Source organism: Nothobranchius furzeri, chromosome 17, assembly GCF_043380555.1.
Source record: "Nothobranchius furzeri strain GRZ-AD chromosome 17, NfurGRZ-RIMD1, whole genome shotgun sequence".
NCBI classification, from domain to species: Eukaryota; Metazoa; Chordata; class Actinopteri; order Cyprinodontiformes; family Nothobranchiidae; genus Nothobranchius; species Nothobranchius furzeri.
Genome location: NC_091757.1, coordinates 32318949 through 32346736, shown reverse-complemented (window position 1 = coordinate 32346736; position 27788 = coordinate 32318949). Strand labels below are relative to the sequence as shown.

At 43.5% G+C, this 27788-nt stretch overlaps 1 protein-coding gene and 1 long non-coding RNA gene across 9 annotated transcripts in view; both read left to right on the top strand.

Annotated features, from left to right (window-relative positions):
- The window catches only part of fbrsl1 (fibrosin-like 1), a 356228-nt gene that overhangs the window by 20303 nt on the left and 308137 nt on the right, over positions 1–27788 (top strand). The gene's annotated exons all lie outside the window — the stretch shown is intronic.
- Positions 421–26739, top strand: LOC139063722 (uncharacterized). The gene is made up of 2 exons (XR_011517090.1): positions 421–9059; positions 9506–26739. It is a non-coding gene; the product is annotated as an uncharacterized lncRNA (long non-coding RNA).

Below are 27788 nucleotides of genomic sequence, written 5' to 3'. Positions count from 1 at the left end.
GTTAGCAGCATTTATTAGTGTAAAGAATAAGCTCTTACTGTGTTTTTTAATCAACTAATAAATTATTGTGAACACCAGAAAATCTAAATGCATTGTCATAATTTGTAACCATACAAAATATTATGATTTAGATTAGGGCTGCACAATATATCGTAAATGTATTGTTATCACAGTATCAGCATGCACAATATGCATATCGCAAAGAACAGATAAATATCGCAATGAATGGTCATTCAAATGTTTGCTACTCATAATGCATTCTGTCAGTCAAAAGGAAGCATGATTTTTTTTAAACAAATCAATTAGATCCATGCTTTCGTTCTTTTTTAAACACAGAAACAGTTTTGTTTACCTGTTTGTAGCTACGGTTTCGCCGACAGCTGCCGGCTTCTTCAGGCTGACGCTGATGGTGACGCGCCACCATCAGCGTCAGCCTGAAGAAGCCGGCAGCTGTCGGCGAAACCGTAGCTACAAACAGGTAAACAAAACTGTTTCTGTGTTTAAAAAAGAACGAAAGCATGGATTTACAAAGACACAGCAAGAACACACCTAAGAAATCAATTAGAGCTCTTCACCCATTTGGCCAAATGGGTTGTATGACCTTCTTCACCACTCTCTCTATTCTGCTCTTCCCACCTATTCCACCTTCCTCAGGATTGACTGATTTCCCTCTTATCTATTCATTTTAAATATATTTTTATCCATTTTCTAAATTCTTTTTTATATTTTTACATTTCTGTTTTTGTGAAGCGCCTCGTGATTTTTATCTTGATAGGTGCTATAGAAATGATATTCTCTTCTTCTTCTTCTTCTTCTTCTTCTTCTTCTTCTTCTTCTTCTTCCTCTTCCTCTCATAGGCTAGATGCCCGGCCCCGAGGCGGACGGTACTAAATTTTGATGGTTAGCAAACACCTGAGTTAGCTTTGTTCTGCTCTTTTTGCTGATTCTGCATTTCCCGGGATCCACTGATTGCCTTTTCTTGTTTTTCTTTTTGCCTTTCCTCACATATTTTTCTTTTCTCATTTTAATGATTTTTTGAATTTCTTTGTTTTTGATTATTTTTGTTCCTGAGTTAAGTTTTTATTTATCACAAGTAATATCGTCATCACAATATTAATCATCGTTCATGAACACGTGACACCAATTTTGGCTGCTCTCCACTGGTTACCTGTTGATTTTAGAATTCGTTTTAAACTTCTTTTAATGATGTTTAAGGCGCTGAATGGTGTGGCTCCAGCCTATTTGGCGGAGTTGCTGTGGCCATATGCTCCGGCCTGGTCACTCCGCTCTTGAGAACCAGCTGCTGCTTGTGGCTCCTAAGGCTAGGTTAAAGTTAAGAAGGGACAGGGCGTTCTCTGTTGTGGGTCCGAAACTGTGGAACGCACTGTCCCTAACTATCAGGGACTCTCCATCCGTAGCAGTTTTTAAAATGAGGCTGAAAACCTACTTTTATGATCTGGCTTTTAATTCTGTGGGTTAGCAATTGTTAATGTTTTACATTTTGTAATTCTCATTTGTGGTTTTAATGATGTCTGTAGCGCTATATGTTTTATTGTTTTACTCTTTTGTTGTACAGCACCTTGGTGGCATGCTCATGACGATGGCTGAGTTGAGTTGAGTTGAATTATTATCGAATATCGTAGGTTTTCCTTATATCGTGCAGTCCTAATTTAGATTGATATTTTGTTTAACATGACATACTACAAGTATAGTGTAAAGGCTGATAAAACAATGTTTGTATGAAAGAGCGGTGTTCTACATTGTAACTGGCTCCATGGTGACTAGCCGTTAGCCCATCAGTCGGGTCAGAACTAATCAGTATTTTTCCAAAATTAAATAACTTTTTTCAGCAAATAAGATAATAATTACTCATCACATTTCCACTGAAACAGGCATGTGGCACTGTGCTGTATATGCAGGCAAAATGTCAAATCACATCATCTGTCCAACAGTCTAAGTAAACATGGTCAGGTGATGTGTAGATATTTATTTTGGTGTAATTCCTGCAGAAACCTTGCAACACAATAGCCAAACCAGTTTTCACTGGTTCGGTGCATCTAATAACGAGTATGCTTAAACAATCCATTCTGCAAAAAACAAATCTGAGTAGGATGGGTTACAAACAACTCCAGCTACGACTAAAAATGTCAGTTATGCAACTTTTTAGCACTAAACCACTCATCACTTTCCAGAGGTCCCAGCTGGCAAGCGGTTCAGTTAGTCAATCTGCAGCTACACAGGAGGGCAACATCCAATGGTTCCCCCCAACACAGAGTCAAATGAGATCACCACACCTCCCAGACACTTTGCTATCAGCTCATTAATGAGACACAACTTGGGAACGAACCCTCTCCTCCAGTCGGCCTTCCCCGTGGCTCGCCGTCAGATCTTTGAACGAGTCGTCGGTGTGAAAGAACTGCTAAAACATGCACACGCAATGAGGAAGCTGGAGAGTTATAAAGCAATGGTGCAACAGAGAGCTCAGGGTGTCATATTCCAGCTTCCTGCCTAATTGTTTCCTGGCTGCAGAAGTAAGCTTGTTCTCACAGCATAAATCCTGCTATTTTCATTTATCTGCTCCAGGTGTTGATGAAACAATTCCCCCGCTGGATAATGATATTTCCCGCTTGCCGAGACACTGAAAGAGAGATGAAGGCTGTGTGCGTGTGTGTGTGTGTGTGTGTGTGTGTGTCCACTGCATTTCAATTTGCACAGTAATGCAGGCGGTGGAAAACGGTGACGCTCCACGCTGAACAGTTCTGGGCCACACCAAAGTGGGTGTTTAAATTAGTGTGTGAGCCGGAGCCACATTTTGTCAGTGAAACATTTAATCTGTAAATAACTCAATCAATGCTGAAGCGTGCGAGCCGCTTGTCACATGCTGTTCTGGATGATTAGAAAATCGCTCCGTTGCACAATAAAATGGTCAGATGTGGGTTAATTCCTCCCTGTGGAACATCTCCCTTCTGGTGAACCCTACAGCATCAGGTGGGCGTTTATCTCAGCAGCTTCCAGCCATTTGGGGACTTGTGGCGTTTCCCTGTTTTAATGCTGCAGCCTGCTAACCTAGCCGAGGGTCACGTAGCTTTGGAGGTCGTTCCAAGCTCCTGTAGCTGCAGGCAGGAATGTTAATACCAGACACACTCTGCTGTCATCACACATTCATCGCTGCTTTAAGGCAACTTGGAAGTAATTGTATTTTATTACTTGCAAAGTAATCATTCAATTAATGAAAGTTATGACAGGGAGTTTAAACTGTAATAATAATAATAATGCATTGAACTTATATAGCGCTTTTCTAGACACCCAAAGATGCTTTCACACACTCTCACATTCACACACTGCTAGTGATGGTAAGCTACTTGTAGCCACAGCTGCCCTGGGGAGGTCTGACAGAGGCGAGGCTGCCATTTGGCACCGTCGGCCCCTCTGACCACCACTAACACAGGCAAGTTGGGTGAAGTGTCTTGCCCAAGGACACAGCAGCAGGATACCACTGGTGGGAGCTGGATTCGCACCCATGACTCTCCGATCATGAGGCAACCCGCTCTACCACCTGAGCTACTGCTGCCCCTGTAGATGCGCACCTCCGAGTTCAGGTGTCCACAGGCTTCGTGTGATTGGCCCGTTGAGTCTGCCTAGGCGGCCCAGCAGCCACGTTCATGACAGGAACCCACCAGCACACTAAGAGGCCACCGTGAGCTTATGTGTTTATGATCCCTTTAAGCAAAACAGCAGGCATTGTTTGCAGTCGAAGGCACAATGGTGTTTCAGTTCAACGCCAGCACAAGTGAACGCCTGTCAGAGCTGAGGAAAGTGAGGGTGAGAAGACAGAGGGGGAGAGAAACGCTCCGGCTCACAACAGAGAAGTGTCTGAGTGCTGCTGCAGCTGAGTTGACCTGTTGGGTTCTGCTGTGGAGTCAACCGTTTCCAGTTCAGGTTCTGCTCCTCCTGAAGTCTCACTGAGTTGTGACTGTTGGGGACAAGTTAGAGACAGCACTGGGAGGAAGGATGCTCATTGTTATTTGGGATCACATTTACGAACGTAGGACACAGAAAAGGTCGAGTCACGTGGGTCACATGATTCTTTTCAGGGTTTATCTGCTCACAGTTTGGTTACAGGGTGTCTTAATTATGGCTCAGCCTTTTTATTTCCAATTTAGTCCTAACCTGGCCAGGCATGCTAAGGGTCTGGTAGAACACTCCCATTCAAATAACCCCACCCCCTGAGAATTTAAACCGAGCCAATCAGCGCTGAGCAGCGTGCGTCACACACCACGACGCTCAGTTTCTCATAAGCAATGAAGATGGAGTTTGAAGTGGAGTTCTCTGCAGCTCTTTCCTCTGTTCTAAATAACTTTGGTCGTGTCTTTAAAACAAGAAGAAGAATCCCTAAAAATCTTTCTTCTAAAGAAAGATGTTTGCGCCGTCGCCAAACGCCATTTTTGACTTCAGCTAAAAAACACAGCCTCACACATCTCCGCCTTTTATCTGATTGGTTATTTTTGAGCTGGCTAGTCATGGTGCTCACTGCCTCTGAGTACCCAGACTTGACCTCTGTGTAGCATAGACAGAGGACGAGTCTGGCAGGCCGGGTCAAGTTAGTCCCCCCCCCCCCCCCCCCCCCTTTCCTCACCCTTTCAGAGTGAAGTGACAGATCTGCTACTGTTGATGCTGTAACTATACTGAGAGGGAGTTTTTAGTTAGCTTGTGAGGGCAGCCTTGCTGCTCCTGTTAGTAAATTAAGAACCTCATAGACAGACATCTTAACACCCCTTGGTCACAGCTGGGAGATTCTGGCTTAATGATTTTTAACAGAATTACTTTTTGTTTTTATCAATAAAAGTGTTCAACCTAGAAACCGCTGCATTTTCAACACTCTTAGAAGGAATAATATTAGTAATTTGTACTTTAATTGGTTCCAGTTTCCTCTTTTAGTCTGAACGCTTGGAGTCTATCCCAGCCTATGCATCACTTTTGTCTCTTAGTGCTGCATGATCTAGAAATCCAAGCACACAGGAATTTAACTTTATCATACATAAAAATGACTTTCTGCCATTTACTCTCTCCTCAGTGCACTTGGTAAAAACACCTCTGCATCAAGGCAGTCCTACTGTAGTGTCACAAGTGCTTACTCATGTACCTTCTGAAGGCACGGCAGCAACAATGAGAAACATTAATCATGTAGAAGTCATTCATTGGTGTAATATGGTGCAAGCAAATAAAGCTCCAGAGTAAAAGGACATGAATTAGCTGTGGTTGTTCATGAGTGAAACATGCAGCGCTCTGTTTCTGGGCTTTCTGATCTCGATACTAATGGCTGTAGATCGTTCGGAAAGTGTCTCGTGGAATCTTGTCAGCTTCATTGAAAAGAGAAAAGCTGCATGAATGAAGAAAGTCTTCCTGCACAGGCTTTGTTTCTACAGGTGTTACACAACACCTGCACATCGTGCTCACAGTGACTCATGTCAGCTGCAAAATTTAAGTCAGGCTTTTCTCTCTGTTAGCAGAAGCTCAGGGAGTAAGTGTTTGTGATTCGTTCAAAGGTTCAAACTGAGCTCCAGACAATAAAGAAAAACAACCAAATGGACTATTTCAAAGAAGCAAAACCACTGTAAAGATGTTCTGATACTAGGGTCCATCGGGAAGAGAGCTAGCAGTTTTAGAGGTGTTGGGCACTCCTTTAATCAATGCTTTAGCAGTGCTCTCTAGTAGGAATGAATGCCTTGTAATTAGGATGGGGGGGGGGGGGGGGGGGTTGGTCAGATGTGCCGTAATCAGGAAGCACAACTCAGCTAGAGGATTGTGAGTCCTATTTCCTGATATTCTGACATCTCTCCTCTGATTGGCTAACAGCGTCATGACTTTTCCTCTGACTCTGTTTGCTCTGCAATGCTGATGTTTTATCTCCACAAATAAAACAAGCCTGGAGGAGTTCTGCTGTGTGGTGGAGATGCTAATGCTAACAGTTAGAGTCTACTAGTCGAGATGTCGTCTGCTGTTTCCTGGACGCTAAACCAATGTGAGTCAAAGGGGCGGGTCCATGCATGTTAAGTGACAGTGTGACATATATCTGTCAGGCTTTTCTAATCCAAGAGCTTCACCGTCTATTTTCTGTCGGAAGCTAATGCAGGAGATAGGTGTTGGAGACTGTTTTCATGTTGAGCCTGTATGAAAAAGTCAGAGTGAGCGATTCTAATCAGAATTAATCATTAAAAGTAGTTTTTTTTCCATGTTCCACGTCTTTAAAGAGTTTGTTTTGAGTCACACAGTTGTTGTCGGGATCAGTTTGAGTCATTCATGTAAATACAAAGCTACAGTATTGGATTTGATTCCATTAATTATTAAATAATTATAAGATCAAGAGAGCAGAATTAGCCAAGGAGCTCCTGTATGTTTGAATAATCAATGCAGCGATGGTAATGTTAGCTTTAGTGAATTAATTGTTACAAGGACAACAATCTGGTTCGGCTCTTTCTTCATCTGAATGGAAATCTCTCCTGCTTTGGAAATGCTGCCTGGTTTCTTTATAGCTTGTGTTTGTGGTGGGTCTGAGGTAGCCTGTCAGAGCTAATCAGCCTGCAGCGGCCGGCTAAAAGCAGACATCCTGACTGCAGTACTCACACTCACTCACACACACACACATGCACGCACACACACACACACACACACACACACACGCACGCACGCACGCACGCACGCGCACGCACGCACGCACGCACACACACACGCACGAACGCACACACACACACACACGCACGCACACACGCACGCACACACACACACACACACACACACATAAAGGCAGGAAAACAAGCAGCCTCTCACGTACACGTTGATGCTCATGCTTCGTTTGTATAGAAGGAGGGAAAAAGAGCGCTTAACAGATTTTTCCTTCGGCTGTCGAGTCATTAACGGAGCCTTGGTTACTGGTGACTGGCTGAATCTGCAGAGACTCTCAGCCTGAAGACATTTATTCAGACATGATGAACTGTTGATCTCTTCTTCTTGTCGTCAAGAAGAGGGAGATAAATCTGTTTCCTGTTCATCTCTGTGAATACCCGTAGACTCAGGTGGTGTAAAGGCGGAACGTCTCAGATCATAAATCACCTCTAAAAAATGTCATTTTCCTTTTATTCAGACAGTTTTTAGCAGAATTGTGAGCTGTTAGCATACTGATGTTGTAGTACATCTGTGTGTGAATTTAGCTTCTCTTCACACTCGTTAACCCCCATAAAGGAGAAGCTTAAACACAAATGTCATCTTTATCATTCTTGGTAGCAAGTTGAGATTTTTCTCCTCGTTGCTTTAATTGCTACTAGTATGATTGTTCCAGCGTGTCGCTAGCCTAACAATAAACAGCTCACTGGATCAGCTTTTATATCACCTTCTCACATTGTCATGGCGATAAAACAAATATTAAAAAGAATGAACCAGATTGTGATTCTGGAACACATTTTCAGAGCATAAAATGACATTTCTCAGTGGCCTAGTTGTAGAGTGTCCGCCCTGAGACTGGGAGACCAGGGGTTCGACTCCTGGTCGGGTCATACCAAAGACTGAAAAAATGGGACCCAATGCCTCCCTGCTTGACACTCAGCATTAAGGGGTTGGATTGGGGGGTTAAACCACCAAATAGTTCCCGAGCGCGGCTTGTCTGCAGCTCACCGCTCCCCCAGGGGATGGGTCAAAGGCGGAGAATAAATTTCGCACACACACCTGTGTGTGTGACAACTATTGGGACTTTAACTTTAAGTTTAGCTCTCAACACTGTTAGCTAACAGAATCAATCCAGGATTGGTTTTGCCACCAAACTAGCATTAGCTACAAAATGTGCAGGTCTCTTGTCAGTCATCCCTTTGACAAGGAACCTAGTTAGCTCAATAGGCTGAAGTCAGCTAGTTAGTTCTACCTCTGTATTGTAAAGATGGCATAACCAACATGTGAGTGTTGTTGACGCCATTATGTGTGTGACCACAGAACCATAAAGGTTTGGTTAGTTCTGCATGCAGTGCCCCATCCCACACAGGGGGGAGTCTCAGCCACAGAGTGGCTTCTTCACCGTCTTCCTTGCTGGACTGGCAAGATCACAAAATCCCTCGAAACTTCAAAGGTCAAAGGAAAAAAATCAGTGATGCACTTGTTGAAAGACGCTGGTAGAAAATAAGCCATCAGGTCACACGTACAGACAGTGGCGGCTGGCCAGTAGAGGGCGATAGGGCGCCGCCCTCCCAGTTTTTCCGTGTTTTTAATTTTTATTTTGAAAAATAAATACATAAAATTAACAATAATCACATATTCTAAGTTAATTGTGTGTTTTGTAACAAAAATAAATCATATATATATATATCTATATTGGTCTCTGCCGGTCTCTGCCGAGCGGTGGAGGCTGTGTGCTGTTTTTCAATCGCCCAAACAGGACGAGACCAGCTGTCCAATTGCTGACAAGAAAATCAAAGGGTAGGAATGGGAATGTATCCAATCAGCGTCGACGTTGTTTCAGAACGTTTCAGAAGCATGATGGGCGATGGAGCTACCGCCAAAGGATTCGTTGGTGTTCGGTAGAACTCGGCAGAGTCGTTTTTGGTCGTGACGCAGATGTAACATGGACGCCGCTGGTGACTACAACCAGCATGGATACCGGATCTCAGCAGCCACTGAATTCAGTTCGGTCTCCTCCAGTATCCGTTCGAGAGGAGAACTATGGTGGAAAAACTTAATGTCAAAGAGCTTGGACCAGATCAGCCCAACGTAAAGATAAGCCAGCAGGACAAGGAGAGAGGTAAACTGTACACACGAGGCTTCTCCCGAAATTGGCTTGGCTAGCTGGATGCAATCACGCTAATGCATTATTTTGCTTTCCGTGTTTGTTATTCAAAATGGCTGGGACAGATAAGGCACGGATGAGTCAGGAGTTACAGACTTGAAACATTTTTCTGAGAAGGTGAAGAAACACGAGTCATCCCGGGCACACATGGACAACAACACGGTGAAGCTAGCCATGCTAGGCAGCAGAGCTAACGTTGCCATGCAGGGAACAACAGCAGCTGGGTGCAGAGGTAAGCTGTACATTACATTTCTGTGAACAAGACAATCAGAATCAGAAATCCTTGGTTGTCCCACAAACCGGGACATTTGTTTAATAACATGTTTAATGTGCAATAACTGTAAAAACTAATTTCAACACACATACTTATTATACATATTTAATCACGTAAATGTGTATTTCATGTAAATTTGTACATACATCAATCTGATTCCATTTTACTTGTTACACTTCTGCTGCAGCAAACAAATTTCCCAGCTTTTGGGACAATTAAACATTTCTGATTCTCAATTAGATGTTTTTACCTCAAATGTAAAAACATCTGATTGAGAATCAGAAAGGTTTTATTGTCCCAAAAACTGGGAAATATGACATTTGTAAGAGGATACTGATGACATTATTTCCTATAAAAGTGTTTCCTATGTACTTATCTGTTGTTTTTTATTTATCATATGACAGGCTTTTCACACCATCCTGAGCCATGCAAAAGAAGATTCTTGTCACCACACCCATGACCACAGCCGAATCAGAAAGGTGCTTTTCTACTTTAAAGAGGATTAAGACTTTCCTTGAGGAACACCATGACACAGGATGGGCTGAATGCTCTTGCAAGTTTGTGTTTGTGACTAGCTTGTCACAAACATTCCTGACTTCAATAAAAAGCTCATCGAGAGCTTTGCCACTCAGAAGGACAGAAGGGCAAAATTTCTGTACAAATGAGGTATCACACACACACAAATGCATCCACTTGATCTTTGTATAAAGTTGACCTTGGCACAACACTCCAGAAATATTTAACAGTGTAAATTTCTGGCATTTTGTCTAAGTGGTGTTTACTACCATTACTGTAACAGTGACCTGCTCATAATTTTTTGTGTTCACTCAAATGTTGAAATTAAACAAAATGTTTTTGTTACTTGCCTCTTGCATTGCCTATTTACCATTTATGGTCGTGTTATTTTATGTGCAATTTAATGCAGTATTTTTCAACCTTGGTCTGCAAGGCAGCGTGCCAATAGTCAGACACACCTGGATTAATCAGTTTGTCCAATGATGTAAGACAGGAAATAAAAGAGCTGTGCTTAATTCAGGAAATAGTGAAATTGTGCACAAAGCTCCGAAAGCACAAGTTTGTTTAAAAATAAAAAAATAGCACAGCCCCACCAAAAATATTTTTCACGAGCCGCCACTGCGTACAGACATAATCTACATAGATAAGAATCACATCTCTGCAATAGAATTTTATTTTGACAATTATGCTCCATTTTTACAGTGAAACTGTGTGAGATTTCCTCTCTAGCCCTATGCTAACTACAGAAATTGATGCATCCCAGAATCGGCTTGTGGCGAAAATAGAATCCAATTCCTGCTCCGCGTCCGGTTTGGATCAACCCCATAGACTATAATGGATTGTTTTTGATGCAGCGACGTTCTGCTGCCATTCTGCGCCACTGAGGCCTCCAGAGTGGATTTGGCTTTAGAGAGGAGCAGATATCTTCTGACGTCTAAGGCCTGATTTATGCTTCTCCGTCTGCGTTAGTGCGGAGACACGCAACCCCATTATCCGTCCTTGCGTAGGGCTCCGGCAGGCACACAAATACGTATGGAGTCGAGCCCACTTTTTTAAACATCCGTCGAACGAGATGGATTACGCAAGCTTGTGATTGGTCAGGACGCGGCTGTTGTTTACAGCGCCTCCATTGCAAAGAGAGCCGAGGATAACTAGCGGCAGACACGGAGAAGCTTGAAGAATACCTCGCGAAAAAACTCTAAAAATATGAACGTTTCATCCTCCCGTGACTGGAGGAGTTAAAAGATGCGCAGCAAGCATTTTATTTGTGGACGGAAATGACAGGAAACATCGGTTTAGAGGTGGGCAGCGCATGAAGAGGTGGGAGAATGAGAGACAAATATATCCGTGTTAAAAGTCTCTTATATACACAAAAAACACAATATAAACACACGATTTTGGACCGATACATGACAGGATACCACAGAACAGCGCTACGCCCTCTGTTGTCCTGCCGAGGAATTGCTTTGCAACACTCCCCAGGAGACGAAGAAGTATGAAAGCAAAACGCTTCCGTCAATCCGTGCGTGTCTGTCCCTTGCGGAGCTGACGGAGAAGCATAAACCAGGCTTAAGGCATCTTTGTGTTCAGGCAACACTAAATAAGTTTCCCACTCCTCCCTCCAGCTGTTGGAAAGCAGTATCACAGCTGTCATGAACAACCCTGCTGTAGCTAGCGCTAACAATGAGCTAACGCTAACACAAGCCAACTGATTCTAAATAAGCCACGAAATATAAAGATCCACACCTTTGGACGATTCCAGTAGCAACAAAGTCAGGCAACATCAATCCGTGATTTCATAGCTCCCTTAAACGAGTGTCGCTGCACCCATGTTCACTCTGGTGTTAGCGCTTTGCTTTGCCTTGCCTCTTAAGACATTGCTCTCTTCCTGTTATTTATTTGCCGTTACAGAGGTGATTTCCTCAGGTGAACCTAAAGATCAGACACACCCTACAGTTCCTAAATAAGTATGGTGTGATGATTTAAATATTTGGACAACAGATCCTCTGAGGTGTTTTCATGCTGAGCGACTGTCATTACAGTGACCTGACTTGATGTTATCATAAAACTGTGATGTATTATCAAGCCAACCACTATACTCTGCAGCTTTCCCCTCGTTTCACTGATCTGTAGGAGTACCTTAATGTGTTTCCTCTAACAGAAGCCAGCAATGCTGCGTATTTGTGTGAAAAGGATTTTAGTTAAATGCTGAATGGCTGGCTTCACTTGTATTGGGTTGCACTCACTGAAGCCCCAGCAGTGGAGAGATGATGAGTCATTTTAGTGTTCAGAGCCAGTAAAATAAAAACATTAATGAGGTATTGTTAAATAGAGTGAATAATCGGTGCATGGACAGCAGAAGCTTTAGCAACAATGAGTAAATATTGTGTGCTTGTTAATGATTTTCTGTCTCTGTTCAAATGCACTTGGTTAAATCAGTTTGCATAAGCAGATGATTGGACGCTGAAGTTCACAGCTCTTTGATTTATTGGTCTGGAACCACAACATCTGGTTTCACTTCAGTCCTGTGATGACTTTCATTTTTCAGGGATGATGAAGGTCTTTGTGCTTTTGGCTGACGATGACATGCATCTTGTGAGGTTTTGAGATACAGACCAGGGGCCTCATTTATCAAGCTTGCTTACGCACAAAACGGGGTCAGAAAACTGCGTAAGCGACTTTCCACGCAAACTTTGGGATTTATGAGAGAACTTAGCGGAAAAATGTGCGCAACTTTAAGTTGACTAAGGACCTGGCTTACACACATGTTGGACATGGAGAGTGCCTGCAGTGCTGCTGCTGAGAAGGATAAAATTATGAAATCCTGCAGCATTATCGCTTGTACTGCTTCGTTTTCACACGGAACAAGACCCCCCACATGCACACACACATGCGCGCACACTCACACACACACGCATACACACACACATACACACACGCGTACACACATGCATGCACACACACAGCCTGAAGCGCAGAATACGGAATGCAGAATATCAGCAGGGGGACAGATTGAGACAGAATGTCATGCGTCTGTGACAGTGTGTGTCCTGTCACTGTGACTGACTGATCATGCGCCCTGGCCACTTGTACAGGGAAGATATCCGTTTGGGTGACTGGTTAGCGTGTGTAACTTTCCCCCGGGAGTCTGGGGATCGAATCCCGATTGGACCGTTATTTTTTTTATATCTGCCACAGATCTCTCTCAAGAATTCACAGCATTGACGGCTTCAGCAACGCTGTGCCACTCCGTGGATTTTATCTTATTTGTTTTGCAAAATCACTTCCTTTCATTTCTCCACCTCACCCACAAGTACCTCAATTTCTGCTTCTGTGAAATTTTGCTTCCTTGATCTGCCTTGATCTACGGTCACCATGTCATTGGCGGAGCGCTGCAACAGCCAGCTTATGTATATGCATGAGATCCACAAGGCATTTTGCATTGACTATTTCTGGTAGTAAGTGGGCGTGGTGAGGGCGGGATGTGACTAAAATGCTGCTGAGAAACATTCTCGATAGTCTCCGATTTATGAAGCGGAGATTGAGTGCAGCTGTGCGTACTCCATGTTTGATAGATCACAAACCTACTTGGCGTAAGTACTTTTTTTTTTTTTTGCTGAGCTTCAGTACGGTTTTAGTAAGGATTCTACGCAATGTTTGATAAATGAGACCCCAGAGGGATTGAGCTTTTGGTGAGTTAGAGCTCGGGCTGCTGCTACGAATAGTCCTGGGGTGGGTTGTGGTGCAGCTCAGGGCTCATTATAAAAGGTTTTTGCATCAAGTTCTTCTGATTAAAAGGATTTAAAAGATGCTTCAATTGAAAATATTGAATAATGGATGCAAACAAACATGAAATAAAAGAACACTAATCACAGAACAGCACAAACCTATAATAATGCATGCATAAAAACTGGATTATTGTAAAGAACATTTCTACATAACAGGAGGAAGGCTGAACATTTAAGCTGCAGACAGACTGTGTTCTGTTTTGACTCTGCAGGATGGGATGTGCTGATTGTGTGCTCTGATTTTATCTGTTACTCCTGTGTGTGAGAAGGGAGGAGCCATGATCACATCACAGAGATGTCCGTAAATCTTTATTGTCTCATAAAAACAATCTGCTAAACAGCAACCTTTTATTAACTTTTAGCAAATACAAATATGTGCACCTCAACACATAAATCCATTGGCAAGTGTGTGCTGCAGATAAAGTGTAATATGCAGACCTAAAGCTACATTATTCAAGTCAATAAAGATATTTATGATAAATTGTTCATTTTATTTGCTTCCAGTTGATCTTTGTTCATTTTGTAGAAGATTTGTGACTCAAAATGATTTTTAGTGATGTACAAACAGTCCAACAGCTCTTAGTTTCATACAGATCTTTTAAGACTGACCCCTCATTCACACCGAGTGTGGAACAGATACAGTCCGGTTTCTGTGTGCTATGTGGATGGACTGCCATTCACTCCGACTGCGGTTTGTGTGCAGGTCGTCTCCGGATATCTGTGACAGAATGTGTTTAAAGATATATTTAAAAAACAACATGGAACTAACGTACACTGTCCACTTATAACTCAGTCATTAGTAACAAAACAAAAGCCAGCTAAAATAATGCAACACAGGTTTTATTATTAAACACACCAGATGCACTTTGCTGAAATGCGTCTCACTTCCTGTCTGGCACATGTATTTTTTTTTAGCTTCATGACAAATTTGTATGCAGCATCCGGAAAAATAAAATACTACGTGCGGAAAGTTTCCAAAGCTCCTCCATCCGGATCTGCACTGCAGCTGGTGTGAATGCTCTGATCGAACTCAGTGATTTTTGGTCTGTGCAGAAGCTTTACGGAAACCTGACTGCATCCGGGTGGAGAGACGCTTAAGCTACAACATGACAGGAGCTTCAAAATATTTGATAACAAAATTCAAGAATGTAAAGCAGGGTCAATAAAGAAATAGCACCCCTTGTGGTTGGTTATAGTACAACTGTTAAGCCTCACCTATTGTTAGCGTTCATAGTGTTGGAGTGAGAGGTCGTCATCTAAGCCAACATCATCCAGTCAGAAACCGTCGCTAGACGGTGAGACATTATCAGCACTGTGGTTGGGTGGTCAAGTCAATAAGAGGTTAGTTTCAAATGTCAGGAAAGTCAACCCGTCATACCTGTTGCATCAGTAGTTGGGCTGTGTTAATTAGAACATTTATCACAAGACCCCCAACACACACACACACACACACACACACACACACACACACACACACACACACACACACACACACACACACACACACACACACACACACACACACACACACACTGTAGGAGCTAGTCTTGATGCTTTTGATTTTTACCCTGCTGAGAAAACCAGTATACACCAGCATAGGTTGTGCTTTGGTGCTGGTTTAGCTGGTGTATGCTGGTCCAGCATCCAATCACCAGCATCCCATGTGGGCGGGGTACACCTGACAGGTTGCAAGTTCATCGCAGGGCAACACAGAGACACACAGGACTAACAACCAAGCACACACACACTCTCACACCTTAGGATAATTTATGAAAGCCAATCAACATGACAGTCATGTCTTTGTTCTGTGGGAAGAATCGGGAGTACCTGGAGAGATCCCACGCATGCACAGGGAGAGCATGCAAACTTCTTGCAAAAAGACCCCAGACTGGGATGTGAACCCAGAACCTTCTCGCTGCAGGTCAACAGCGGTAGCCACTGCGCCACTGTGCAGCCCAAACTTTAAGGTTAAGTTTTTCCTCAACAAAATCCTGAATTAAGCAAATTCTCCATATTCTTGGATCACAGGCTGAACTCTTTAACACACTTTTAGAAGCTGCTTGGTTTTGAATCTATGCTGGACCAATAATGGCTTTTCATCTGGAAACCTCATGTGTGGCTGCTAAGCTGCTTTTGCTCTGGTCCCTGGACGTGTGTTACTTTTATTTGGTAACTTTAACCTGCTGATTGTAAATCACACTGCATGATCCCACATGGTTCCGTCTTGGATCCAGACGGGTAGGAACCCATGGGTTTATGTGAGAAGATTCATCTTTCAGCCCAATGAGGAAATGCCACCGGTTCAGATGTGGTTTCAGTTAATAAGGTGATAACATTCATAAAGCTTCATAAATCTAAATTAGCTGCAGATCTACTTATTTCTTATTTCTGCTTCAAGTGATACGCACGCACATGTGTGTGCACACACACACACACACACACTAATCAGAGAGGAACCCAGAGTCTACTGTGTGTCATCAGATTCATTTGTATCTGATAAGAAGCAGACGGTGTTGTAAACGAGCACTGCGGTGCACATCTGACCCACTTCTTTCACTTCTGTTTTTATTAAAGCATGAAGACTGAACAGCACATTTTTGACTTTGACTCTCAACTTTCTTTCATGAAGTCTTTGTACTGCTGCGCTCAGAACTCCGATACCTTTTGGCGCTGGCAGAAATGCTGGAGAAGAATCAAAGTCTTGTGTTGAACGCCAGATTCACAGATGTGTGGGACCATTTTCAATCTGCTCCGTTCTCAACTCATTTCAGTCAGTTCTTAGAGAGCTGCCCGTTCGGACACGATGCTCAGAGACCGATTTCATCTTTGTTACAAAAGGATATTTTTAAAAGAAACTTTTAAAATAAATTGTTTTATTGGATGATGCCTTTGATGTAAAACCCAAAAATACACCCTGATACAAAGAATTATTTAAATGAATATGCAAAAGACAATTTGCTCCAGTTTGACTGTTTTATCTGTTTCCTGATTATTCACTCAAGTGCAATCATATCTGTGCCTCCTAGCATTTACACACGGTGCCGAAGGTTGCAGAAGTGTATGATTTCTGCAGGAGTCCGTAAACAGCCCCTCCACAGGGAACGTGTTTCATTCCTCATCCACTTGTCCTCTCCCACTTTCTCCCTTTCCCTTCTGTCACACTCGCTCTCTCCCCACATTCCCATCTTGCATTCTTCCCTCGAGCGTCCTTCTCTATATCACAGTCAGCGGATTCTTGGGAGAAAAGAAGAGAGGTCAATAGTGTGTAACTTGGCCTTATAAATAATGTGACTCAGAAGCTGACAGAATGAGTTTGGATGGCTGCAATGGGAACAAAATGGCTGGAATATTTTCTCAACTAGCACCATCACACCCCCCGCCCCTTCTCCCCCGGCTCAGCTCGTGTAATCTAGGTGACAAATTCTCAACTGACCTTGTGTCGTGTCTCGTTTTTTTGTTTGTTGTTATTTAATGGAGTTTCTCTCCTCCTTCTTGTGCATCACTGCTGGTGTTAGAGTGGAGCAGGAAAGTGTTTTCTTGTCAAAAAACCATGTAATCGCATTACCCTCCACATGTGTTTCAGTGCAGAAAGTAAGTGTGTGTGTGTGTGTGTGTGTGTGTGTGTGTGTGTGTGTGTGTGTGTGTGTGTGTGTGTATGCACCAACTGGAACAATGGGAGCAGACATTTTGCAGACATGGTCATGCATGCATGAGCAAAAAAATCAACAAGTAAGCTGGAACGTGTCTCACGTTACGTTAAAGGTGTTTGTTTGTGTGTGTGTGAGTGTGTAATTCTAGAGCACTGCAGCCAAAGCAGCACACACACACACACACACACACACACACACACACACACACACACACACACGCGCGCACACACACACACACACACACACACACACACACACACACACACACATTTTCCACTGGGCTTTGAGTGTTACAGTTCAGTGCTAGCTGCTACAGAGAGGACTCAGGAGGGCTCTACTGTGCTGTGAGCGAGTAGCTTATGGGAGAGGATTGGTGGGGTATCAGGGGGAGAGGAAATTTCCTGTGTTGCCCATGCTTCTCGGGGTGAAATCCAGTGTCAAGTATTAGGTTACAGCTCAGTGCAGAGGCTGTGCTGCAGAGTCACTGGCAGCACTGATTCAGCTTTTACAATTCGAGTGCACGCACTATCACCACTTCACTGGTCAGTGATAATGATAATAGGCAGACATCATGCAATAGTGTTAGAGCACTTTTGAATTGAAACGTACTGCAAGATGATCTTAAATGCATAAATAATTTCAGGCATAATTTTACTTAAATGAATGCAAATTTTCCACAACCTTTATTTATTTGAGAAATTACACAGTTATGAATCATGTATGAAGTCAAATAACATTAAATAACATTAAAAGAGCTCACACAATCAGCTAGCACCTAAAGTGTGTGTTGAGGAAGACTCCCAGCTACTTCCACACCAGGTTTTAGCTCAAAAGCTGTCAAATATACTGAATTTGAGGCATTTTTGTGCAAACTGATGTCAATTATTTGTGGCAGCCTTTTTTGGTTTGGACTGATTGCAAAGGTTAATCAAACACAGATGAACACCCAATAAAGGGTTTTATTGGATTCCATTCAGAGGTTCATGAGATGATAAGGAGAACATTTGCAGAGCGGTTGCTTACACTATGCATAGTTACTGCATGGCCCAAGAGGCAATATATATATATATATATATATACATATATATACATACATATATATATATATATATATATGTATGTATATATATATATATATAGTGTGTGCACAAATGCAGCAATCATCATCAGAGTCTGGGTTGAGCACTTGTTGCTTGGCTGACCGGTTCTTTTCATTTGTAGTTTAGTGGGGCGACGGTGGCACAGGAGTTAAGTGCTCGCCTCGCAATCGGAAGGTCGCACGTTCGAGACCCGCTCAGTCTGTCGCTGTCGTTGTGTCCTTGGGCAAGACACTTAACCCACATTGCCTGCTGGTGGTGGTCGGAGGGACCGGTGGCGCCAGTGCTCGGCAGCCTCGCCTCTGTCAGTGCGCCCCAGGGCAGCTGTGGCTACATTGTAGCTCATCCCCACCAGTGTGTGAATGTGTGTGTGAATGTGTGTGTGAATGGGTGAATGACTGATTGTGTTGTAAAGCGCCTTGGGGGGTTCCAGGACTCTAGAAGGCGCTATATCAAATACAGGCCATTTTTACCATTTAGAGGAAAAATAAAACATTTCATGATTTCTTCCTAAAAAGATCCGAGATATTGATTTATCTGAGCACAATATATCTTTCCTCTGTGTCAGGGTTTATCATAGACACCAGCAAGCCCAGACAGGTCAATGCGTCTCTGCACAAGGTCGATATGAGGCGTCCTTTTTTGCACAATAACGTTTCAAGTGGCATTTATGAATGTTACTGTGTATAGTGCAGTTATGTTATCTCCACATGAAAGAAGGCTCTGTGATGCAGGAGCAGGATTGATCAGGGATTTGAGTTCATAGCTGTCCAGCTTTGGCTGAGCACCTTCAACCCTTTAGCTCTAAGCTTCCTGTAGATTCCTTCAACTCTAACGAGATTAGGATATTTTAAAGAAGAAATATGTAAATCCTTTCTAATCTGTCATTAAAGAACAATGATGGCATTCTCATGCATTTAGCACCTCTCATGTCACTCAGTCGTACTGCTGCCCCTGCATTGCTCACTTGGCCTTGTTTGATAAAGTAGAACCTGCGGTTGGTCTGTGGTTTCCTGTCTGAGAAGTTCTGTCGCAGCAGCTGAACAACATATCCTTACTTCTGCTGGAGGAGAGCTCTCAAAGCCAGATTTGGTGCCTGATTGGATGATTTTCTCCCCTTCTCCAACATTTTAGTTGTGCTTTTTGAAATGTCATTCCAGCTCTATATTGTCTCTTCAGAGTTCCTCTGCTTTATCTAGCTGTCATTCAGCATTTAGAGGGAAATGTTAGAGGCCTGGCTCGCTGCCGTTACTCTAAGACATTCAGTGCTCCAGTGAAGACAGTAGAGCAAACTGTGTGTTTCATTTCCTTCTATGCATATTTAAACAGATAAAAATCTTGACAGGGGCAGAGGTCTTTGATAATGTTGTATTTCAACCCGGCTGCGACAGGTTTGTGCCGTCAGCGTTTGTGGTCCTCCTGGATCACTGCTGCTCCAAGCATTTCTAGTGAATGCAGTACATTTGTGCTCCTGCTCTGCTTTAACAGGCTGTATCACGTTGCATGATACACATGGTGCCTCATTTGATTACAGGCGCCATAGAACGGGGTCAGAGGCAGATCTGATGACCGTGCAGTTCATGAGGCTCTTCCGCCGTGTTTGCAGGACATCCGACAAAGCCTCTGTAAAAGGGCTCCGAGCATATTGAGTGGTCCAGATGTCATTTAAACGGGCTGTCCCGGATCAATCTAATTGCTTCCCACTCAGTGCAATTACAGTTTTGTGTTCGCTTTGGACTTCGTACTCTCAGCACTTTGCAGTTTTAGCATGATTACCGTACTAACGATGGCTTTTTGTTTGCTTGTGTTGTGTGCTTTTTTAAACTCTGGTATTTCTTTGTTTGGTAAAGATGTCAAAGAAGTGTCTGTCAAGTGTTTTTGAAATTGTCAAGGTGCATTTATGTTTATTCAGCCATGGATGACTGCTCCAGCTAGCAGGCTGCATGTGCACGGTCAGCAGCAGCCCTGTAGACTTGCTCTGCTAGGGTAATAGACTGATTTGGCTTCATACCGCAGCTTCACTCACCTGCTGACTGACTCTCACATCCCATACATCAGCAAAGCAGGTGTCAGAAACAGGTCGCACCTCTTTCTTTCTGTGAGGCGCAATGTGAGCGTTTAGCATAACACTAAAAGTGGTGTTGGCTAATGAGTGAGTAGCACAGCTGCAGGACCTAAAGCCACCCCAATGGTTTTTTTTCTTGCAGTAAGTACATTTGCTTAAACGTTGGCTTTCAGGATCTCTTCCATGTCTCCCAGGCAGGCCCTTCTTCATTTTGAAGTTCCCGCTCTCGGGGGTGATGTTTGTTCCCAGATTAATTTGAGCCCGACAGTGTCGGATCATTAGCAAAGACTGCGTCACGTATTCACAGCAGGGTGGGTGAAACATGTGTCTCAATTTGTCTTACGGTGCCTGCAGCAGCTCCATCAAAGGCTGCCTTTTCATAGAGTCTGAATCCGTTAGTCTTATCTGATGCCCTTCATCCAGACGGAATAAAAGAACTCCATTGATTTTAGGGCTGAATGAAACTCATCCTTTACTATTAAAATCCTTCTGCTTATGGGCTGAATGTGGGCCTCATACTGACGTCTTATCTTAATATGGGTCTATTGTCTTTGAGTTAGAGGTATTATCTGACATTTCTTTCCATCGATGTACAGTTTTATCCTGTTGTAGCAAAGAACCAAACAATTCTGTGGCAATGTTAAAAATAAAGATAAAAGCCAAGAAGGGAACGGTTCTCCATTCCTACGTTGTAGGTTAACAGATAGCAGACACATAAAACCCTGCATTCACAAAAATGCGTCATGTTTTATGCAAGTTTTAAATTCTGAATGATGGATGCTTTACCTGTGAACTTCACACGTGCAGGCTCTTCAGCTGCCATTCCCAAATATCTGGAGATATTTTCCCCCTCCAGCTAAGACGGTTCTCTGCATTACCCGGATGTCAGGACAGTTTCATTTGCCAGCTTTGGCAGCTGACCTGTTACAGATAAAATGGGAGCGGGTTAGCAGCTAATGCTCGGAGGCTGCCACGTGGGTAGGTCTCTGTTCAGCCAACACGAGAATCGTGAATGGGGAGGAAAGAGGGCTTTTAAACGGAGATGTGTTGTGAATTCTTGTGCCAGAATCGTGGTCACAATCACTCATAACATTTCAGCTGCTGCAGCGAGTAGCTCACATCGCCTGTGATGGCCTGCTCGTCGTACTGAATGTTGATAAATGGTGAATAGTTGGCACTGTAATATTATCATTACTCAGCAATCATTTGCCTTTTCACCTGGTCAGACGCCACCGTCATAAGACACCAGGAGCTGATAAGATAGGAGCTACTGTGAGGGCCAAGGGTGACTCAGAGGTTTTAAATACGACCAAACACAAAGAAATGAGAGCTGAACGTAGGAGGGGATGAGTAAGATCAGTACAAGACTAAGATAGCTCAAGAGAAATAATTTCTACTTGTTTGCAGCAGTGTTTTAATGCATTTATAAGCTGGTACCACCTAGGGCCGTGCGATCTGACCATATAAGATCATGAAGGACTATAAGGTGATGACGATCGACCAAAGCTCAGAGGTCATAGAACTGTCTGTTTGCATTCCATTGGTTTGTTTAGCTGGGGTGATTGGTAGAGTTGAGGAAAATTATTTATATACAATTATGTAGACACAAACGATTATGAATCGATTCTCAATCAATTCTCTCAGTAACAGGTAGGGGTGGGCAACATAAATGATATAAAATTGGGTAATGATAGAGTTTTTGGTGATATCGCGATAATACATGACACCACTAAAGGTGCTTTTATAGGACACACCATGCCGGCATATCGGCATAATATTACCACAATGGTATGTCTATAAACGCGCCATGCCGGCATGGCATTGCGTGAATATTGCGGCATTCGTTCCGCCTCGCTTGGTTGTAGTATTGCCGCATCAGCCCCTCGCCTCTGATGGCTAAACGCGTCTCAGCCCCGCTAATCCCTTTGGAGCGACTGTGGGAGGCCCACCGCAAAAGAGGGTGGTCGCGTTAGTCACCTGTACTGCGTGCCGGCCGGAAGGAAAGCCGGCTGGACGAACACGGAGACCATGGAGCTTTTGGCCGTGCGAGCGGAAGAACAGATTAGTCGCCTTTTTACGGGGACGGTGAGAGGCAGCTAGCTGTTCGACAGAGTGGTGAAAACACCGGCTGAGCGGGGCGTCAAGCGGGACAAAAGGCAGGTCACATCAAAGCTAAAGGTTCTGAAAAAGAAATGTCATCAGTCTGACGTGTCTTCCGTCTGACGCTGAATGCGTGACCCTGTACGTCACATGCGGGGGGGCCGCCCAGCGACCTCCCTATGTCCCGTCTTGGTTGGAGAGGTGCCTAATGGCAGTTTATTCTAGCTTCAGCTTTGCTACTATAAATGCCAACATCCTCCCCAGGGTGCCGCGGAAATTCCCGTTTTGAAAACACTATGGTCCTGTACAAACAGCTTAAGATGTGCACCCTGCTGACACTGGGGCAACAGAATGGCGGTGACTGCAAGCATGGAGTGGGTGGAGGAGGAGGCCTATATGCCTCAAGTGGCATATATTTGCCACATGAGGATATTTAAAAGCATGTCATTTTTACATATATAAACAGAGGAAAAAGTATATCGCAATATATATCGTTACCGCACATGCTTCAGATTATATCGCAATATAGATTTGAGGCCATATCGTCCAGCCCTAGTAACAGGTCAACTAGAGTGTAGACTAGAGTGTGTGTGTGTGTGTGTGTGTGTGTGTGTGTGTGTGTGTGTGTGTGTGTGTGTGTGTGTGTGTGTGTGTGTGTGAAGAAGCGGGTAAAAAATAATACAGCATGTCAGTATATGTGAAACACTGTAATCTAATAAACAGCTTTTATAACAAGCAGTAACAAGTATTCACATTAACCAGCAACATTTATCATTGAACGCAAGACTAACAGGCACTAATTAGTCTTAGCAAGTGGCAATTAAGCGCCTCTTGATTTTTATCTTGAAAGACGCTATATAAAAGATCGTCTTCTTCTTCTTTGAACATCTTCTTCTTCAATTATGCAGTTTCGACAGCTTGAAACAACACACAAACCAAACAGGATAAAACCATTTAAACATTATAAAACATAATGGCACTTACTTTTTTACTCATAAAATGCACACAGGACAATAATAAAGGTAATTCTCTGCTATACTCCAGCAGACTGCAGCAGGCAACTAATGCCGGGCGTACACTGTGCGACTTTTTCACTTTTTTGAGCCGATTTTCCAGTCGTGCGAGAATCCACGACATCGGGGCGAGTTTTGCGCCGAGCAGTCGTGTAGTGTACAGGGGGTTACGAGAGGCGATTAACACCACGTGACCAGCTGCCGATCAGCAGTCGTGAGGTCGCACGGACTTCTGGCGTGTTTAATATTTTGCTCGTCCCTCGTGAGGGTATCGCACTGTTGAAGCGGCGCTGCGAGCAGCTGCGACCCAAAATGTATCAGAACCGCTCACGGCGCATGCGCGCGCAATCCTGCATCGACGCCGGTCGCCCGCTATTTCCCTAATAACACACTCTGTTCGTTTTTGTTTCTACACGTTTTTTTTACTCACAAAGATTGTCAAGAAAGTGTGTTTGTCGTGTTCATGTCTAATTAAACTGATCACAAAACACAGATTTACTTTCTTTATTTCGTTTTCCTCATCCAACCCCCATAAATCCCTGTGTGTCCTCCTGCAGCACTCCCAAAGGACAACAGGCAAAACAAGACAAAAAAGTCTGACGTGTTGAGTAAAAACTGCTATTTTTAGCACATTTTTAGGGCCGACGTGTTGCTACCAGACGTACAGTGTGAGCAGTCAGGTCGCATGCGAGAACTGGGTCGTGCAGTGTGAGCACATGACTCGTGAGATCTGCTCTGCGAGGAAGTCGTACAGTTTGAGCTGAAGCTGAGTGCTACGAGTGAAAAAGTCGCACAGTGTACGCCCGGCTTAACACTGGAGCAATGATGCATTCAGGGATGTTCGGAATTACGACAGTTTGCGTAATGGCGATATGAAACAACACATAAACTAAATAGGATAACACCATTTAATAGGGATGTACGTAGTTAACCGGTAAATTGCCATTGATGTTTTAACCGGGTAAACTATTTTTTCCCGGTTAACTGCTTCAAGTCCTGCTGTGCTGGGTGCAATGCACTTTGTGCCACCAGAGGGCACAAGTGCACCGCTATCAAATATGTTTACTGGGCGACCACAGAAGAAGAAATGAGCTTGTCACATGACCAATCTAATGTTCTCAGACACAAAGCGGTTAACAACAAGGCAGCGTTGGATCAATTTATTCTTAGCTATTTAATTATTGGAACACAATAAGCCTCACATCAGAGCGCTGAGCCGGGGGTTTCCAGTTAACCGGCTATTAACCGTTAAGGGGCGTCAATAGCCGATTAAAGAAATTTGGGTAAACGTGCATCCCTACCATTTAAACATTATTAAACATAATGGAACTTACTTCCTGACTCATAAAACACATACTGAATTACAGGAAAGGTAAGACTGTGGTTGTATTTGAACAGACTGCAGCGCAGGAGCACACAGAATGAGTACACAGCAAGCAGCTAATGCTAGCACTGGCTCCAGTGAAGATGCGTTCAGGGACGCTCAGAAAAATGGCAGCTGACATAAAGTCTTTCCGACAAGATTGAATTTTATTAATCGATTCTGAATCTTTATAAGTAGCAATCATGATTCTGACATGAATCAATTTTTTTCAGGCACCTCTAATAATCAATTAGCGTTAGCAGAAAGCACTAGCCGCTAACTTGCTCCGCCTCTAAACGGTCATCACATGTCTGCTCGATCAAGAATCCTCTGGGTCAATGTTCTGCTCTAAAAGTTGTATTTGGCGTCGTGGCTTCTATTATTTGGGGACATTCGTTTGTGTTTTAGCGAGCCTTTTCACCGTGGCTGCCGACCAGAGCTTTGTTCATACCAGCTGTGTAGGGAGACTCGCCAATCCCCTCCCCCACATAGTCAGGAAATGTCTATGGAGAGCAACGAGGTCCAAATAACAGGAGTGTAATCCTGAGTAGCATGAGATGAGAATGCATAGCTTAGCATGATAGATTTCCTTCTCTGGACAAGAAATAATTACTGGTAATATTGTGAATGATAGGATATGAGTGACCATTAATTATAAATGTATGTAAATAAATGCGCATGTGAACATTTATCTCTAGCTCTTTAGACAGACAGACAGACATTGGAAGTTTAGGATGGTAAATTGATGTATTTAACTGGTAAATAACTTCTAAAACATCTGAATTGTCGAAATGGAAAAAATGGTGATACAATCGTGATTTTGCAAAAAATAAAATAAAATCGTGATATGATTTTTTCTCATGTCGCCCACCCCTAGTACCACCCAGCATGAGTGACGGAGGTGGAGGGGCAGTGTCAGGGAGCCTTCTGCTCAGCTGCCTGCCCTGCAGCCCAACATCTGCTGAGTGCAGGAAGCATTTGAAGGATAATTAAAAGGACTGGGCTTCCAACTCATTTCCCACCTCCCATGGCTAAGCAGCAACATGCTGCTCGACATGGAGGACTGCAGTTATTTTGTGAGTTGTGCAGAAAAAAAGTGAGCAGCAAGCCGAAGGCACCCTTTTTTATTTGTGTATTAACAGAGGTTTAATATTTTGTTTTCATATTTTATTCTTGCTGGTGGGTCTGATTAGTCACCAGGGAGAGCTGCATTCCTTTACACGGTGGGCAGAACACTGTTCTCTTGTTTGGTACACTCCGAGCATGCAAGTGAGTCAGGCTTGATTCGTGAGCGCCTCTTCAGTGGTCTGTGCAGCCAGCTGAAACTCGTAAAAAGGCAGCAGCAGGAAAAAATAAAGTGCATTCTTCACCCCTCACTAAGTCTTTTCAAACAGATACTCAGCAAAGCTTTTTCTGCACTTTAAAGGGATTGTTAGTGCACGCTGTTAAATTGTGGCGAGGTGAAATATCACATCACCTGTAATGAGATCTGAGCTGCCTGGATGACATTAATGAGTCGGTGTGACTATGTAGAGTCGGCTCACACTGAGATGTTAATATAGTCTGCTTCTCTGAAAAGCTCAAGGCTGTTTTGTCTTTGGTGCAAACAGTAAAAAAAACACATAAAGCTCAGGTTTGATTTCAGGAGCAGAGAAAACGTCACGCTGCCCCTTATTTATGTTTGTGATTAGCCGTTGAGCTGCAGTCATTGTGTTGAGTGCATTCGAGTGCGGTATCTAACTGTAGGAGGGTGACACCCGAGACTTTAATGCTTAAAACCTGAGACCAAGTCCTTCCGTAAGCCAGAGTCCAAGTCTGCAACCGAAGTCTGGATCAGCCTGCTGGTATTAGTGGGATGGCAGTCATGTGAAAAGGGACCAGTTTCTTTTTTTCCATGCCAAGTCATATGCAAGTCACAAAGCTGTAGCACCACTTGAAAAAGAAAGCAATAATCAATTTTGCATAGCTGGCCTCTGAAAGGCTTGTTTTGTTCTCCAAGCCCGGCGATTTAGAACCAAGAGCCCAACAGTGGCATTTGTATTTTTTTTAAACAAAATACACAGAAATCTATTGTCCAATCCCCCACACTGCCTAGCATAAAACGTCCATTTTTGTCCGTCTTTATAATCATAGTGCATTTGAGTGCTCCAAATTTGCAGTCACATTATGTCTTTATCTGTTTTTGGCATGTCGTTGACAGGATTTGTTTACCTCCCACTCCCAGGTTGAGACACTGGAGAGGAGACATGAATGCTCTCTGGTAGAGCAGAGATTTTCAGCAGGGGCAGCACAACCAAAAGCCCTTTTGTTAAGCTGGTATCTGTAAGTATTTATGGGTGCCTCAATTGGCTTTTGTTGGCAAACATGGGGAGGGGGTCAGAGTGATTTGCACACTGGCTTTAAAGTCTTTTGTCAAAGCCAAGAGAGAATCACTCAGGCGCTGCTGCGACTGGCAGCAGTAAGTAAGACGGGGTGTAAAACAGCCTTTCTGTTTTCCTAGAACCTTGTTTATAGGCTGAAGAAAGCAACTGGGAACTTAGAGGGACGGCCTTGTGCTCAGTGAGACAAACAACTCCACAAGTGAATGTTAGGGTTTTCTCCAAGACTGGGTCCAGTTCTAAACCAGAGCCAAAGCTTGCTCAGCATTAGCTTTTTCTGTTTGCACTGCCAAAAACTCTGGCTGTTGTACCAAAATGTGGTGCTGTTCCACCAAAGCCAGTGGAGAACACCACTTCCATCGGTATAGGGGGCTCATGGGGACCAGCAAACAATGAAAAGGTTCCTAGGGCCATATCTACAATCCTAGCCCCCCCCCCCCCCACACACACACACACACACACCCCACCCCACCCCCACCCGTAGACCACTGCCTCATAACAGCGTCAAACCAGTTCCAGTGTTAATGTATTCAGAAGGATTTTTTACTATGATTAGTACCTTCCTTAAACATCTTCTGGCCAATATTACAAAAACATCCCTAAAGAACAAGTTCACTCCTTCACTCATATTTGCAGTGGTCTCTAGTATACAGCCCCTTCCTGTAGAAAATCCTCTGTAGATGACCGCCTCACCCAACTCACCACAGCTATTACAAC